Raw genomic sequence first — 18,970 nt, 5'->3', positions numbered from 1 at the left:
CTGACCCTGGGTGCCAAGCAAAATGACTTAGCATGTTGCTGTCATCACACATAGTTTGGGTTACCTGCCCTGCAATAGGTCCTGAATATACTGTGGATGAAAGCTGAGGGAGAAAACAGAGGAGCAGAAAATAGTTAAGAGAGAATTTGCTAGTCCTTGACATCATCCCTGGAAATGAACTTTAGAATTCAGTTCATGCCTTACAATGAGACCTTTCAATAACTAGAACTGTTCCGCCTGAGCATCACACACAAGGATAAATGTTGATGACATCACTGATCTATGTAATACTCTAGTATGACTGATTGTGGAAGTTTGTCGCCATTCTTCATTTGTAATCTCAGTCATCCTCCCCACACTCTTTTTTTCATCCAGAGAAGGGAAGCTTGTGGCTCCATAGTTTTCTCTCCCCAGAGTGCTTCAAAAAGCAACTTTGGTTGTTATCATTGTGAGCTTAAATATGACTAGAGAGAAAAGTGTCCTCCCACCTTTATCCACACTTCTTTTCTCCACTCTTGATTCACAGCATCAGCATACTTGACGTTTAAAGAAAACATGGAAATATGGAGCTCCAATAATAGATAGTCTGGAAGATCTGATGCAAGAAAACAGGAAATAATGCAAAGTTAAAGCATCCCAGGTTTGATCTACACAGGGAAAATGATTTCAAAGTTGAAAAAATGAGGGATGAGACTTTCCAAATCGTGCCTACAGCATTCTTCCTTCTTTTACACAACTTTTGAGAATGCTGGAGCCTGTCTTTTTCAGCTGTTCACCCTAGCAGCAGACAGAGGAAAGTTTTCCTCAGTATTTGCCCTCTTTTTACCAATGGATTTGCTGACTTTAGACAATATCAGCCAATGTCCTGTGTACACCGTGTGTCCATTAAAATGCTGCAAGTCTGTGTATGTGTGGAAATAAGAAGATAATGCTATCCCTCCTCCCCAGCCAAATGTGTATTTCAGAGTTTTTTGTTCATTTCACAATAAAGCTCCATTATACTCTAGGGCCCTTTAAAATCCATTTAATTTACAAGTTTAATTCTTATCATTACTGGTGCCAATTACATCGACTCTTGAGACCCTCTGTTGTCTTTAAGCAAATGGTAAGAGATGAGCTTTGCCTTCTTTTTTTGTGATCCAAATAGAGACCAAGGGTGCAAGGAAAATAGAGCAACAGATTGCCTGGCTCAGATGTCCATCTGAATGATCAGGAACACAACCTAAAAAAAGTTAGGAAACCATTTTGGCCTTTTATGCATTAGATCAATAATGGGCAACTTCTGCAGTATGTGGTACGGACCCCTCCTCCCAGCCCAGCCTGTGAACTAGTGGGATAGTACATCTGCTGTTTTGTAAGAGGGTCTCTTTACCTTTTACTAATTCTATTTTTATAATTAAGGAAGATATCAGACAGCCAACGCTTCTTCTGCATGGAGTTTCAAGTTTCAAGTTTATTTAAATTTATATCCCGCCCTTCCCACCGAGGTGGCTCAGGGCGGCTCACAACACATAAAAATCTAACATAATTTTTGAATTTAAAACATCTTACACAGTTAAAACAGTAAAATAATAAAACTTATAACGGCAGTCTATCAAAACTACACTCAGCTCCAGTGCCAGTTAATTATAAGCCAGCCGGAAGAGGGCTGTCTTACAGGCCCTGCGGAACTGGCCAAGGTCTCTCAGGGCCCTCACCTCTTCCGGCAGTTGGTTCCACCAGAAAGGAGCCGTTACAGAGAAGACCCTGTCCCTGGTGGATTGCAGGCAGGCCTCCTTTGGCCTGGGGATAACAAGCAGATTTTGAGATGCCGATCTCAGTACTCTCTGGGGAACATGTGGGGAGAGATGGTCCCTAAGGTAGGCAGGTCCTAGGCCATATAGGGCTTTAAAGGTAATAACCAGCACCTTGTACCGAACTCGGTATATTATTGGCAGCCAGTGCAGAGTTCGGAGCCCTGGCCAAATGTGCTCCCATCTTGGGAGCCCCAATAACAACCGGGCCACGGCATTCTGCACTAACTGCAACTTCCGGGTTTGGCACAAGGGCAGCCCCATGTAGAGGGCATTACAGTAGTCCAACCTCGAGGTGACAGTTGCATGGATCACCATTTCTAGGTCGTCTTGCTCCAGGAAAGAAGCCAACTGTCTCGCCCGCCTAAGGTGAAAAAATGTGGATGGAGGATTAGGTCTTCCCCTAATATTGCCTCATGGCTCTGAGATTTAGAGCATTAGTGCCTCTGAATATGGGCATTCCCTTCAGTCACCAATGGCTAGTATCCATTAACAATCTATTCTCATGAAGCCATCTAATCGCCCTTTAAAACTGTTTATTCCTTTGGCCATCACTACATCCTCTGGCAGCAAATTCCACATTTTAATCACTCTCCTTGTAAAGTAGCATTTCCTTTTGTCTGCCCTGAACCTACTGCCCATTGGCTTCATTGAATACTTTTGTGTTCTAGTATTTTGGGAGAGGGAGAAAAAATGTATAGAACAGGTATTCTTAACCTGGAGTCCACAGACCCTTAGAGGATTTATGGATAGGCTTTAGGGGATCTGTCAACCAGGCACAATTCCCCCCACCCTGATTTCCTTCCTGTCGCTATGAATATTGTCTTATGGGGGAAAACATTCTTTATTATGTTATTATAGTAATGTTTCACTAAATAAAAAAAAAAAGTAGGAGGCCATGAGACATGTCCAGTAACATATAATTGTAAGCCAAAATGCTTTCAAAATGAGGTTGGAGAATTGTCAGGTGGGCACCTGGCTCACTCAGGATCTTTTTACCTGTACATACAGGATTCCACGTCCAGAAAAGTAATGCTTAAAATATTAGGGACTCTAATTAAGTAAAACAATTATAATTTATTAAGAAAAATATAGGCTTCCATACAAGATAAAATACTCATAACAACACACATTCAGTCCTAGGAATCATAGATAGAGAGATAGGGGAACACATGGGTAGACAAACAGGGCAATATTTACCTATCGTAGTCTTCAAGGAAGGCTTCAATGGTGATGAACAAGGAAGTGGGAGAAGGGACCTGAAACTTGGCCTTAGAATCGGGGTTGAATCTATGCAGCGGAAATTGGGATACTGCTAGAAGCACACCTGTGGGTAGCTAGTCCACAGATTATAAGGACTCTCTTGAGCCCTTAGGAGATGGGAGGTATGAGGGAGGAGGAAGGTGGTCAGCTGGTGCATGACCTCATGAAAAGGGGAGGTTTTGCAGTGACCAAAAGGGCTGGACTACTGCGACAACCAATAGAAAGTTCATTGGTGTCACCTAATTGGGTGCTTGCTCTTGACCAATGGACTTGCTTGGATCCTGGATACCTGAGTGAACTTTCAGGTTGAAATGGACAAAGGGCAGGCTCCAAAATGATAGTTGAGAAGAAGAATAGAGAGATTACTTGGGTGGGGAGACACTTAGGACTATTAGACTTATCTAAAAGGGTGACAATAGAGAGTCAAATCATGGCCTAGGTAACACCCAGTCTATACAAAGGAAGCTGGCTCTGGCTGAAAATGGCCTTCCTCTTCTTCTGTTTTCTTCTGGGCACCAGTCTTTGTGTAGAGTTCCGTTAAACAAAGAAAGTTGCGATTGGACGATTAACCACTCCTGGGGTGGGTAGGTTTCTTGCAGGCATAGGTGACATCTGGTGTGTACTTGAGCCGTCCGCTTCGCTGGAATGGAGTCAAGCCTGGTAGGAAGATGGCTGCATGTGGTGTTAGCCCTCCATGGTGGATTCCATGGTCAGAACTTCATAACCGTTCACCTGGATAACTCCTGGCGGCGCAGTTTCCTCCGTTTCATGGCTGGGATGGACGTCATACAGAAAGACGGGAAACCATCCGTTCTCCTGGTGGGCACTCTTGTACCGGTTTAGAGTGCCTTTGTAGCATTGTGGCTGCTTGTACTGCCTAAGTCCCTTTTGCCCCTGGATAGGTTTACCCACACTCTCTGGCCAGATGTGTGCGAGTCACTTCTCCAGGTGCTCTGACAACCAAGCTGGTAATCACGATGTTCTGTAAGGGGGCTTTTCCTCACATAATACCTCACAATGACTTTTCCCCCTTGAGTCAGGGTCCATTGCTTTCATCAGATGCTCAAAGGAGTCTGTGACCCCAAAATGGTTAAGAATAACCAGTATAGAACATTTTACTAAAAGCATTTTTAATGAATAAAAGCAAAGTAATGAGAAAAATGCACTTCCAGTTTAACCTCATTCAATTTTTTTTTTTTTAAATCTTCATATGTGAGATCAAGGAAGGACAAATATGGAGTCTCCACAGCTCGGGAGCCACAGCTGAAAACACTGTGTTCTTTAGCACTCTTGGCTCCTGGAAAGACAACACTTGGCACAGCAGATGATAACTCTAGAAGCCACATGAAGTATTTGTTTCCTAAGGAAAAGCCAGGGCTTAAGTCATGTAGGTCAAAGAGGTCGTTGCTTAATAGAGGACTCTAGCAACAGACAGTGCTTTCTGAGGCTCAAATTTATTTGTAAGATGAGGTATTTGATCTAAAAGCAATTTATGCGACCATGATTCTTCAATTCTGAGGTAACTGCAGTCTCCACATGCTTAGAGATACTTTTTAATGCACTTATTTTTCATGATGTTCCAGCTCTTTGTTGAGCTCGGGTCAGCCTTGGCTCAAATCAAGCCTTATCAATATGGAATGATCCGTTTGTGAATGATGGCGTTTACAGATATTGTCTGTTTTAAATTCACCCAATTTTGAAATCCTCAGCAAACTTCCAGTGATTTCAATAACTCAACTGATTGTTCTAAACTGGCAGCATTCTACACTTGTAATTTTTGGTAATGCTCAGCCTGAACTCTCCCTAGACACTAAACTAACCAAACTAAGGCTGCTGTACTTTGATTGCATTATGAGAAGACAAGAGTCACTGGAAAAGACAATAATGCTAGGATAAATCCAAGGCAACAGGAAAAGAGGAGGACCCACCATGAGATAGATTGACTCAATCCGGGAAGCCATGGCCTCTAATTTACAAGACCTGAATAAGGCTGTTAATGATGGAATGTTTGAGATATCATTAATCCATAGGGTTGCCACAAGTCAGAAGTGACTTGATGGCACTTAACACACACACGCACACACAATTTGAAATATAAAGATTTTTATTGATTTGATTTATATCCCGCCCTCTCCACCGAGGCGTTTAGTCCAAACGTAGCCTAGGCTTTATGGCTCTAGAGATGCTGCTTCCATCAAAGGAAAAAAATAATTTAGCAATCATTCATTTGCCTACTGCAATTCCTTTCGATAGTCTGGAACTCTTTATAAAGCCCTGTTGGGAATGCATAATTTTTTTTCAAGCAATTGCGACTGAGTTAGTCTTATGATCAGTGACTGGGAAGCCTTGGTAGCCTATGACATTAAATATGCATTTATACCTTTCAGAAGTAATTCCTACTCTCCTGCTCCTTGAAAAACTCTAGCAGGGATTTTAACCTAAGTCTACAAACAACTGATGAGGGTTGCAATCTTTCTGCCTTGGGGCTGCCACTTCTAATCCACTCCATCAATTGCCTTAAGGCTCATATTGTATATTCTCTAATCTTTACATTTGGATGAAGTTGCTCTTTGGGAGTACAGATACACCTCCCCTCATATCCAAAAGAACATGAAAGGACCTTGGATCACATCAGTGGCCCAACTAGTGGAGCATACTGTTTCAGACAGCAGCTGACCAATTGCTCTGGAAGCTCAACAGACAGGACATAAGGCCAAGGTCCTCCAACTGTTGCTGCCTTCCAGCATTGGTGTCTGCTGCCTCTATATATTAACTTTACCTTCAATCACCATGGGTAGCAACCAATGATGGACCTTTCCCAGCAAGGAATGGGGGTGGGGACACAGGCATGCTAGAGTCATGCCAGCACACATCACCATAGAGTTTTGGTGAAATCCTAGAGCATTAACTCCAACATGCTGATGCAATGCTAGCATCTTCCCATTTCTATGCTATTTTTCTTCTACCAGTCTTAAAAGCTCCACTGAGAAACAGAATAGGGGAACAGCTGAGAAACAGAATAGCAGGTATGTCCCCCAAAGAGCCTTGCACTTGGAAGATCAAAACCTGCTGGTGATCTCTGGCCCAAAAGACATCCTATTGTCCTTAACTAGGGCACCGGATGGGTGGAATTTAAAGGGACTGCATCCTATTTAAATGGATTGCAAATATAAGCCTGGGGGAGGGGAATGTGTTCATATCTCTCAGCTGTTTTCTTGGGCTTTATAAATTTTACTGAATATATCCAGGACTTTTTCAGGATTTTTTTCTTTTTTTCCCCCAAAAAATCCTGGATAACTTTGGTATTTTTTGTGTATATTTTTGGCTCAGGTAGATCCGAAAGCACATCCTTATTGGACAACCAGGGATCACATAGTGAGTGTTGACATTAGTGAGGGCAGTGTTTCCTGAAAAGGAAAACTCATGCTTTGCTTCTCACAGCTATTCTTTCAACAATCATCAAAAAGGAAGGGGCATCTTCTGAATTAGAATATTTCTAGAAATCATTCATTGGCTCAGTTCCTATTTCTTTGTCTGACCATATGAGAAAAGAGTTTGTCCTTGTGATCAAACATCCATTTAAGACCTCTCTCATGTCATATTTCATTGTATAAAACATGAGGCTGAATGAAATAGGTTTTTGTGTACCATTATTTCTCACCTTCTTGGAAAATTGGACCAAGATAAATTAGTATTCCTATTGTCAGATAGAAATAAATATATTAGTTTCCAAGTGGCAAGATTTGTGGCTGACATTACAGATTTTAAAAAAAAGACTAATGAGATATATTGACTACTGTCCTTTTTTACCACTTTTGGGTTGTTTCATTTGGGTGTTATTGGATATATTTTATATTTTTATAATTTATTATTGTTACTTAAGTTTAAATTTTATTGTGATTTATATAATGTTATTGTTGTATTGAATGTTTTATTGAGATTCCCCCCCCCCCTACTGTTAAGTCTATTTGTTAGTTGCTATGACATTTTGTTTATAATGCAATAAATGATTGATTGATTGATTCTTTGTCTGAAAACATAATATTTTGCTATGATCACTTAGATTATCAAGAATTTCAGCCCAAGTCAACTGCTTGCTTATGCTTTACATTAAAAGAGAAGGTGTCACTACAGCTCTCTACAGCCTATGAGCTTTCACCAGTAAGGTTTGTTACAACTTTAGAAAACCCAAACTTGGCACAGGGGCAGAATACCAGCAACACAGCCAAATTGCACACAAGCTCCTTTTCATTTAGTTTGATGCTCAGTGGGGGAAGGAGAACTACCGTGGCCAAAACAGCATATGACATAAACACAAAGGAAGTGTCTGAATTTTAAGTAGATTTTTTTTCCCGTACTCCAAAGGAATCAAACTTTGCCATCACATCTCCAGTGTTGCTGTACTACTAAAGGCTCCTCACGGCTTGTTTCTTTCATTCTCACTCTTGGAGGTAATGTTGTATAACATCAAAAATAGTTACTGGTCAATTAAATCTCAAAATGCCTGTCAATAACAATGTTGGTTAATTGTGTAGCGGTCAATTCACAAGCACAACAAGAGGCCAAGCTTGTGTGAGCCTATATGGAGAATGGAATGCTGGCATTTGTGTGCTTTAAAAGAATGGAAGGCATGGAGAGGGTGGTGGATTTTAAGCAGAAAGCATCTGCATTTTAACAGGAAAGTTCAGCTCTCACACTCAAAAGTTCTTACTGAAGGAAGAAGGAAATAGAATGACATTCCTCCCTATGGAATATCGAGTCAAATTCAAGGTTTTGGTCTTGACCTATAAGGTCTTGAGTGGTCAGAAACCAGTGTACCTGTAGGACCATCTCCTCTTTGGACAGCAACTTGCTGGTGGTCCCCGGCCCTAAAGCTATCCAGCTGTCCTCAACTAGGGCTAGGACCTTTTGAGTCCTGGCCCCAACCTGGTGGAACTCTCCATCAAATTCCATCAGGGCCCCATTGGAACATATGCAATTCTGCAGGGCCTGTAAGACAGAGATGTTCCATCTGGCTTTGGGTTGAGGACAGCGACAGTTTCCAACTTGGCTGGAACCCTCCATTGTTCCTCATGTCTGCTTCTCCTTCTCCCCCTGTCTGTGGAGTGGCTGGCAGTCTGTAATTTAGATACTTTAATAAGCTATCTTGCAAGCCTTGCAGAACTGAACAAGGTCCCACAAGGCTCTTGTTTCTTTTGGCAGTTAGTTCCACCAATAGGGGGTTGCTATAGAGAAGGCTCTCTCCCAAGCGATCTTCAGTCTTGCCTCCCTCGGCCCAGGGATCGATAACAGGTTCTGGGTCCCTGATGTGAGTATCCTCTGTGGAACATTTGGGAAGAGATGGTACCTAAGGTAGACAGGTCCTTGGCCATATAGGGCTTTAAAGGTAATAACCAGCACCTTGTAGTGAATCCGGTACACGATCGACAGCCAATGCAGTTCCCGTAGCTCAGGCTGCATGTGTTCCTGCATGGGAAGCCCCAATAACAGCCTAGCCACTGCATTCTGCACCAACTGCGGTCTCTGGATTTGAGACAAGGGCAGCCCCATGTAGAGGGCGTTACAGTAGTCCAATCTCGAGGTGACCGTAGCATGAATTACAGTTGTCAGGTCGTCATGGTCAAGGAAAAGGACCAATTGCCTTGCCTGCCTAAGGTGGAAAAAGGGGGATTTGGCAGTGGCTGCTATCTGGGCCTCCATTGTCAATGAAGGTTCTAGTAGCATGCCCAAGCTTCTGACCTTGGGTGCCACTACAAGTGGTGCACCATCAAAAGCTGGTAGGGGGATTCCCCTTCCCAGGCTGCTGCAGCTCAGGCAAAGGACCTCTGTCTTTGTCGGATTCACCTTCAGTCGACTCAGCTTAAGTCACCCTGCCATGACCTTCAGCGCCAAGTCCAGATTTTCTGGGGTACAGGTAGACCGGCCGTCCATCAGTAGATAGAGCTGGGTGTCATCAGAGTACTGATGGCAACCCAACCCATACCTCCTGGCAATCTGGGCAAGGGGGCGCATATAGATGTTAAACAGCATCGGGGAGAGCACCGCCCCCTGAGGCACACCACAGTTAAGTGGGTGTCTCTGGGATGTCTGTCCCCCGATCACCACCCTTTGTTCCCAACCGTAGAGAAATTAGGAGAGCCATTGTACAACCAACCCCTGAATCTCTGTGTCGGCAAGGCAGTGAATCAGCAACTGATGGTCGACCGTGTGGAACGCAGTCGACAGGTCCAACAACATCAGTATCGCTGAGCCGCCTCGGTCCAGATGCCACTGGAGATCATCCATCAGGGCGACCAGTACTGTCTCCACCCCATGACCTGAGTGAAAGCCAGACTGATGGGGGTCCAGGACAGAAGCGTCCTCCAGAAAACTCTGTAACTGTAGCGCTACAGCCCTCTCAATAATTTTGCCCAGAAAGGGCAAATTCGAGACAGGCCAATAGTATGCCAATTCGGCCGGATCTAGTGATGTTTTTTTCAGGAGAGGGTGAATCCCTGGAAAGAGCCCCTCAGAGAGGGATCTATTTATGACATCCCATATAGGATATCGTAGCTCCAACCGGCAAGCTTTAATCAGCCAGGATGGGCAAGGGTCCAGATCACATGTTGGGTGCACAGTAGAGAGAATTCTGTCGACTTCCTCCAGGCTGAGTGTTGTAAAATGATCCAAAGCTGATCCGGAAAAGAGGTGTGGAGCCTCAAGTTCACTTACTGTTTCAACAGTGGCAGGGAAATTGTTGTGGAGCGACGAGATCTTATCTGCAAAAAAAGTCGCAAAAACCTCTCAGCCAATATCCAATTCCCTACAGTTTGGTCTGCCTTGTGGCAGAGTTGTGAGATTCTGAATAATACTAAATAATTGTGCCGGGCGCGAATTCGCAGATGCAATCTTAGCCACGAAGTAAACTTTCTTTGTGGCTTTGACTGCCATCTCATAAACTCTCTATAAGATGTTCTGGTCACTTTGTCTTGAGTACGCCGCCACCGCCTCTCTAGCCATCTGAGCCTTCGTTTCATCAGCCACAGCTCTGGGTTATACCATGGGGCCAGCATAGAACGATGGTGCAGAGGGCGCCATGGAGCAATCTCATTGATGGCCATGATGAAACGGTCTTGCCAGGTCTCAACCAGGTCATCTAGAGGCCAGGGGTCCCGCAGGGCCATCTAGAACTGTTCTGGGTCCATCAGGTTCCGCGGGCAAGCTAAATATGCTCACAACCTAAACAGGTTTGGGGTGGCACATCCATATGAGCCTTCAGGGCGTTGTGGTCTGACCATGGCACTGCTTCTGCAGTGATCCGGTCCACTAAGGCTCCCATCGCAAAGATCAAATCCAGCATGTGTCTGGCCTGATGCGTGGGTGCTGTAACAAATTGGGAGAGTCCTAGTGTCGCCATGGATGACACCAGGTCCATTGCCTGACTAGAGTTCACGTCATTGGCATGGACATTGAAATCACCCAGGACCAAAAGCCTTGGGTGTTCCAATGTCCAGCCTGTTACGGTCTCCATCAGGGATGGTAAGGCGCTGACCAGGGCGTTAGGCATTCAGTACACCAACCAGATCACCAGCCCCTCCCCAACATCCCACGCCAGACCGGCACATTCAATACTATCAATCTTTAGAAACGGGAGGGCCCGGAAGGAGTAAGCCTCCCATATGAATAGGGCCACTCCTCCCCACTGCCCGCTAGACCATGATTGGTGAAAGACTGAGTATCCTGGGGGAGCCACCTGGAAGAGAGCTACTGTCTCCCCATCTCTCACCCAGGTCTCAGTCACTCAAGCCAGGTCCGTTTTCTGTTCACACAGAAAGTCCCGAAGGATTGAGGTCTTATTATTAATGATGATGATGATTTCACTATCAAAGTAAGAGTGATGCAATTAAAAGATTGTTATCTTATAATTGTGATTTGTGATGCAGTTGGATGAAAGCAAGCATGCCACAAGCATCTGGCTAAGGGATTCTGCCAAATTTCAGAGCTACACTGTACTGATATAAAAATTCCAGTTTTGTATATGGGTATTTCTTGCTTGGAATGGAAGAAGAAGAGGAGGAGGAGGAGTTGGATTTATGCCACACCCTTCACATGGAGTCTCAGAGCAGTTTACAATCTCCTTCCCTTCCTCTCCCCTCAATAGACACCCTGTGAGTTAGGTGGGACTGAGAGAGAGAATTGTGACTGACCCAAGACCACCCAGCTGGCTGCATGTGGAGAAGTGGGAAGTCCACCGCTTTTAACCACTGCACCAAACTGGCAAACCACTACACCAAACAAAACTTGACAGAAATATTGCTGCTAAAAGTGATACTCTTTTTTGGCATCTACTCCACACAGGTGTTGTAGAATAAACATTTTGGGCATTCCAGGAGCAAATATGGGTATAACAAAAAGGCTCACAAGGTCAACATTCAAAACCAAAAAGGGCATACTCCTATAATCCAAGAAATTAATTATTGTATGGTATAGTGTGTGTAATAGCCAGGAGATTTCTGGCAGTTAGAAGTTCTAGCTCTTTCAGCATTATGTGCCATTAGGTGGTAAGTCACTTTTTTTTAAGGTGAGAAGCTTTTCAGAGGTGGTTTGCCATTGCTGCTTCTGCATCATGTCCCTGGTATTCCTTGGGGGTCACCATTTCAAATACTAGCCAAGGTCGACCCTACTTAGCTTCTGAGACCAGATGAGATAGAGCTAGCCTGGTATATCCAGGTAACTTAGGGCAATAGCTGTCTAGTACATATTAATCCTATTTTTCCTTCAAGTACATAGCGATACCTTCAGCATTTTGTCTTCACAGCAACTCAGTGAGGTACATGAGCCTGAGACAGAGCATCTGCCCCAAAATTAGTCAGTGAGAGTCAAAGAAAAACAATACATGTTCAGGTGAGTCTGGTACAGGGACCAGCTTGCTTTCCCTGCAACCACATAGCAACAGCGGAGAACATAATTTTAGAAATCAGCAGGAGCCTGATTTGTATCAGAACTGCAGCATGGGTGGGGGGAGGTGGGAGAGGCTCCTGCCTTCCCCTCTTACTGTTTTCCTAAACCAAAACAGCCCTGAGTGATAGAATTTGTTTCTCTTGCCATGCAGCTGCATATGCACAGAAGACAGCACAATTTCTTGCCCCCAGCTTGTCAAACAAGAAAAAAAGGGGGCAGAATAGGCATTTGAATCTGACCGTGCAATCTTAAAAGGAATCACTACTTTTTAAGTCTATTGACTTCAATGAACTTAGAAGGGTATAACTCTGCTTAGGTTTGCGCTGTAGGTCTCCCAGATCCCAGGCTGATACTCTTTAGCACTATATAAGATTGTCTTACTAATACAAGTAAAACACGTTCCATGGTCAAGGTAAGGGTAAAGTATATTATGCTGGTATTTGAAGTATGTCCTGCCTCAATAAAAAACAAACATGCAAGAGGCATTAAATGGTTCATGTTTAGTTGTTCTAGGGAAGCATAACTGAAAACCAATATTTGTATGGGGCTTTCAGATGTTAGGAATGTTTCACAGATAGTTTTATAATCTTTAGAACAACCTTGTTAGGTAAATGAGTGCTGTTATCTTGCAGAATGGGTAGAGAAAGTTGAGAAACTGGCTTGCCTAAGGCCATCTGGTGGGTACATGACAGCAAGGCTTTTTTTTTTGTAGCAGGAACTCCTTTACATATTAGGTCACACACTCTTGATGTAGCCAATCCTCTAAGAGCTTACAGGGCTCTTATTAAAGGGCCTACTTTAAGCTCTTGGAGGATTGGCTACATCAGGGGTGTGTGGCCTAATATGCAAAGGAGTTCCTGCTACACAAACAAACAAACAACCCCCCCTCCCCCCCGCATGACAGAAGTGAAATCCAGACTGGGGACTCCTCACTTTTAATAGCACAGTATCTTGGATATCCTCCAACCATTCTCATTCTTGTCAGGGTTATTGACTGGTGGATATAATAATTAAATGCAGGACTGCATTAACTTGCTGTTTGCTAATGGTTTTGAATTCCAGAATTTCTTTGTTGTAGAGGAGTAATAGATTGTTTTGTATTCCCAGTGGAAGAAAGGCTATATTGGCCATGTCTTGAAAGTGTGGACTGTTTGTTTCCAGTAGAATGACTGTGAATCCTGGAAACAGTCTCAACGATGTTGGGGAATCCTGGAAATTGCCCCTGAAGTTCTGCCTGACCAAGACCATAAAACCATAGGGTACATTTGGACCAGTGCTCTCAGACAACTGCAGGTTATGCCAGCAGTAGCTTCTGCCATAAACTACTCCATTTCTGCAGTATCTACCATGCCAACTCAATTTACTTTTCACGGAACTGGCAGTGCAGACAGTAGAGAAGTGAAGTATTTTATTGCTGAAGTTACTGCTGCAATAAACTAGTGCCATTTCAGAGCAGGGTGCAAACATCACTAGACTGGGTTATATGTAGACAATTACAAGCTGAGAGGCCATGAGGAATTACAGGAGGGATGAACAATATAAAACCCCCAACCCAACTATCCACCCAATATCTTTCCACTGGGATTCTATCAGGCTAATGTTGTCTTCCTTCTTTAACTAACTTAACATTCTGTGCATCCTAGAGTGTATTTATTCCCCCTCAAGTAGGTTGGAGGGGGGTCATTAGGATCATATACAGAGTTATGTTTTTCTGCAAACCTAGGGAGATGCTCAAGCAGGGCTGTAGCCAGGATTTCATGTTTGGTGGGGCTCACAGCAGGATTTGTTCTTGGGGGGGGGGGGGCAGGAGGCACCCAGTTTGGTAACCTCAGCACTGTAAGTTGCTTTGAGTTCCACAAGCTAATCCCGCCCCCTTACCTGGACAGTCACAGCAGCTCTGCTCCCCCCACCCCTTTCTTATGTGCCCCTCTCCTCTCTGGGAGAGACAGAGACCTCTTGACTCCCCCCCTACTTTGCTCTGCAGTCTGTGTTAGGACAGGGGAGAGGAAAAAGCATCAATGCTACTACTTGTTCAGAGTGACGGTGAGCAAAGGGTACAGATTGGGGGTCTTGCAATGAAGGAACTATACAGTTGGAAGGGGTGGGGGTTAAAAGGATGGGCCTGGCCCCTCCTGGGCCCCACTGTAGCTATAGGCCTGTGCTCAAATATATTGAGACCTCTGCCTGGTTTGCAAACAGCTGGGCTTTGCTGCCATCATGACTGGTGCAGGGGTCAGACAAGTCACTTCTCTATTAAATGTAATGATTTCTCTAGAGACAGAGTGACTTCCATTTACCTGTAATGGGTGAAGTCTGTTCCTAAAACAGAATTTCTAAGCGACCCCCAAATATTTTATCATGATTTCTAAGTGGACTCAAAAGACACACTGAACTTCTGCACATGTGAAGAATGCAATATTAGGGTAGGTCTATATAATATAGTGGGTTCAATGCAATGAAGAGGCGAGGTGGTAGTGATCATCAGCTCTTTATTAGATACAGCATAGGATAGGACTGAAGAACTGGGCCAAAGAGGCCAACTATATACAACTCAAGGTTCCCGTGCAAGCACATTATTGGATCATTCAAACCAGCAGGGGGCCCATGATTGGAGCAGGGCAGCAGGGATTTGGATCCTGCTGCCCATTGTCCCCAAGCTCCATTCTAAGGGCTCCAATGAGCCAGGCAGGAACACCCATATAAATATTCACTTGAGTCCTCATACACTACAGTTTATTGGTACTCTAAGTTAGAGACAGACAGACATTTCAGCTCCAAAAGAATTATGCACATGATTCAAAGGCTTGGAGGTCCAGTGGGCAAACTCAGAGACATCTAGGAGGATTGATGGAAGGAAGCAGTGTAACCCCAAGCTTCTCTGGCCTAATTCTGGAACACTTCTCAAAGCCAAAAGCCAATAATTATATTTTATTATATGTATTATTTGTTGGTTTTCTCTCCTGTGTCTTTTACTTTCATGACCAATTGTAGTTGATAAAGAGGCCCCACCCATATAAATACCTCTCCCCACAGTGTCATCATGAAAAGAAAATAACAAAGCCTTTAAGAAATGAATGAAACCTTTAAGCCACTGGTGAAGAAGAAGAGGAGGAGTTGGTTTTATACCCCACCCTTCCTTACCTGAAGGATTGGCTCACAATCACCTTCCCCTCCCCTCCCTACATCAGACACCCTGTGAGTTCAGTGGGGCTGAGAGAGCTCTCAGAGAACTGTGACTGATCTAAGGTCACCCAGCTGGCTGCATGTGGAGAAGAGGGGGAATCAAACCCAGTTTTCCATATTAGAGTCTGCCACTCTTAACCCCTACACCAAACTGGCTCTCAGTTGGTGGCCCTAAGCACAGCAGAGAGGATGCCAGCAGCTTTGACAGGCTTTCTCAGAGGCACAGGGAGTCATAGTGTCATCTGAAGCAGAGCTGCACTTTCAAAGGCCATTGAAGCCAATGGACTTATGAGGCCATAACTCTGCTTAGCAGTACACGGCTAGTCCACCATGGCCCCTAGTTTGAAGTGGCTGATGCTTTCAATGCACAGCTATAGGGAGGGGATGCAGCATAGTATAACCTGATCTGGTCCAATCTCAGAAGCTAAGGAGGATTGGTGCTTGGAAGGGAGACCACCAAGGAAGACTCTGTAGAGGAAGGCAATGGCCTATCACCTCTGATTCTGTCCCTGAAAGCTCCTTGCTGGGGTTGCCCTGTAACTTGACAGCACTTTACATACCCAATGCACAGACATGCCATTTTTAGGCACTTTTTATTTTCTTATGTTGTCTTCAGGGGTCTTTTCATTCTGCCCATTTACCATGTTGATATTGCTCATTCATTTGTTTCTTCAACAGCTTTTTTTTTTAAAAAAAGTTATATGCCACAGCCATGTAACCAATGCAAAAATAACACAGGGGGAAATGTGTTCTTTTTAATGAGAAAAATTCAGCGTGAGGAAACAGATAATAGCGTGAAGACAAAGCCACCTTCGCACAAGGGAGAAACAAAATTGAAATGTGGATTTTCAGATTGAGCCAGCAGGGATGAGAAATTTAATAGCACCCCAATATAACTGGCTTAATTTCTTGTTAACATTGCTGTTTACTTCTAACCCTTTTTCAGGGTTAGTAGCCCTGCAGCAGACAATGCTGTGCAGATCAGAGGAACAGATGCTTAGCCATGTGCTGTTTCTCAGTTCTGCGTTCCTGCAGTTTCACAAGCCGCTAGGTATAGCTACATATCTGCATATGAAAACCTAGCCGATTATATATAGAAACCTTAACACTAGAACATATAAAGCCGCTGTATATTTAATCAGACCATCAGGGTCTACATCATCTAGTCACACTGGCAGCAGCCAGCAATGAAGATCCTGTGAATTTAGGGGGAGGTATTTATGAGTTTCCTGCATTGTGCAGGGGTTGGACTAGATGACCCTGGTGGTCCCTTCCAACTCTATGATGCTATGTGACAAGAGAAACCTCCGCCTGGTCCCTGATCAAAACTGGAGATACTGAGTGTTGGACCTGGGACCTTCTGCAGGTAACGTAGATGCTCTGCCACTGGGCCATGGCCCTTGAGAGAGGCAGAAAGGGAAGGGGAACCTAAGAAAAGATATAGTGTTCATATTCTCCTGTCCTGTTATAATAAGTAGTACCCAAAACAATGCATATGAATTGTTTAGGAAAGCAACCTTCTTTGGCTATTGGTGCACTTGACTATGGCTTCCTTTATTCACTGCAAGTGAGTTCTCCTTTACCAGAAAATTGGCTCACATTTTTCAGTGGACCTTTCAAATATTCAGGAGTCGGCCTAGAACCCATGTAACACTGTGGATGCTAGTGATGGAAGACTAGCTGTTTAAACTTATAGGGAAATTTTCCAGTGGGCCACTGCCTTGGGTGGCTGCTTGTGGCTAGGAGCAAGCAGAGCCAAGCCCCAGCAACTCTGCCTGAGCTAGGCTTGCTAGCCCCCAGATCCCGGCAGGGGATCCCTCAGTTTTGCAGGCTCCTTTCCACCATCAGCCAGCTGGCTGGCAGAGGAAGCCCTGCCCCAACAGCCATGATGTGCCTTTCCATCTCAGCAGGTTTAGAAACTTACAAACTGCTTGCATTTTGGGAGGGATGTGTGTGTGTGTGTGTGTGTGTGTGCCCGCACGCATTTAAAACTCAGTGAAACCAAAACTAGCGGGGGGAGCAGGCAGAGCCCGTGGCTCTTCCTGGTGAGTGTGTGAGAGAGGAAGAGAGAGAGCCCACTCCCTCTGTTTCTTTTGCATTCCTTTCAGAAGTAGTTTGCATAGTAAAAGTGATAGTAAAGAATCAACTAGAACCTGATTATGGGATAGAGGAAAACTCCACCTCCTAGACCGCTCTGTTCAGTACTTTCGTTTTCCCATATTAGTCTGAAGAAGTTGATTGAAATACAGCAGATTGCTACATCCAGCAGTTTCTGTGAGTAAATTGCCCCAGTGAGATCACAAAAATGTGAGCTTGCAAACTGTTTATTTTGGCTGCTTTGTGAGTTTGTGTGTGTGTTCACTTTTATTTAATGGAAGCGCAACTGCTGGTGAACCATTTGAGAGTAAAATAGAGCAGAAAGAAATGAAGACTGTATACAAGAGAACTGCGCTGCTGTATTTTTTATTATTTCTTTGGAATGGGAAAGTCTCCCAGCTTCCCAGAGTCACTTGGATTCACCCCCAAAGTCCCCAGAGATTTCTTGAGTTGGACGTGGCAACCCTAGCCGAAGCTGCAAGGGCTGCTTGGCCCAGACTCTTCTTCAGCTATGGCAGTTTGTGTCAGCTCATAACTGTGTCCTCATGAACTGCTTCTAGTTTGAGAAACAATGCAATAGGTGAGGTAATGCCCACTGCTCTTCTTCAGCTATGGCAGTTTGTGTCAGCTCATAACTGTGTCCTCATGCTGGACTCAGTAAGCTGAGCTGCTGTGCAATGTTGACTTGTAATATAGCAGGGGCTACTCATCTTGATTTGCTCCATGTTCATTTTCACTTCCCAGTCTGCTCCTGAGTAGGACCCTCTTGGGGTTTATCTGCCTTGCCTTCACAAGGAGTGTGTGAGGGAACATAACCAGCTTAGCTCATTGAGGCAGGGAGAGGGAGGAGTGCTGAGCTGTGAGGTTCTAATGCCATAATTTGTTACTCAATGAATGCCCTGAACTGGGGGTACGGGGCTCATCCAGACATGAACATTGCACTAGTGGAAACCAATGTAAATATATATTGGATTGATTTGATCTTTCCAGTTTGCCCTTGTTCAAAATCAATGTCATGTGTCAAGAGGTATTGATGTTGTCCATCTTAAGTTGATCAAATCAATTCATACAAATGATGGCTATTGAACCTTGGATAATATACATTCACAATTTGGTAACAGTGGCTCTGACAAACCAATGAAGTTGGATGCCTGGCTACAGAGGACGGCGTGGGTGATTGGCAGCTGCTCTAGGCAGCTGTTACTCTTGATTGAAGACTACAAGTATATCTATGGAACAAGAAAACAGAGGAGGGAAATGATCATACAGTGCTCTTCTTGGACTGCTTGCTAACATACCACTGAATGTATTATCACATGGTGAAGCACATGATATGAACAAGATGATAGAAACTTGGGAGTGTATTCCCAGAGCCACAAATTCATGCCAATACAAAAATATAATTACATTGCAGGAGAACAACTGCTTCATATAAAAGCCTATGGGTATTGCATTATAAGAACAGCATAATCTCTTGACACCTCTGAGTTAAAACTGCCTGGAAGATTCTAGGTAAAATGTGCACTGCTATAAACAAACAACAAAGCAATTATCTTATTCCTACTTGTCTTTTGTGCTCTGGTTCCTCTGTGCCCTTGAGAAGACTGGCAACAGTCTTCTGACCCAATTGTCCCTATTGCATTCCTATCCCCCTCCCCCTTTGGAAACAGTTAGTGTTGCTGGATTTGCCATTC

The sequence above is a fragment of the Heteronotia binoei genome, chromosome 12 (assembly GCF_032191835.1).
Source record: "Heteronotia binoei isolate CCM8104 ecotype False Entrance Well chromosome 12, APGP_CSIRO_Hbin_v1, whole genome shotgun sequence".
In the NCBI taxonomy this organism is placed as follows: Eukaryota; Metazoa; Chordata; class Lepidosauria; order Squamata; family Gekkonidae; genus Heteronotia; species Heteronotia binoei.
This window is presented reverse-complemented; position numbering follows the sequence as displayed.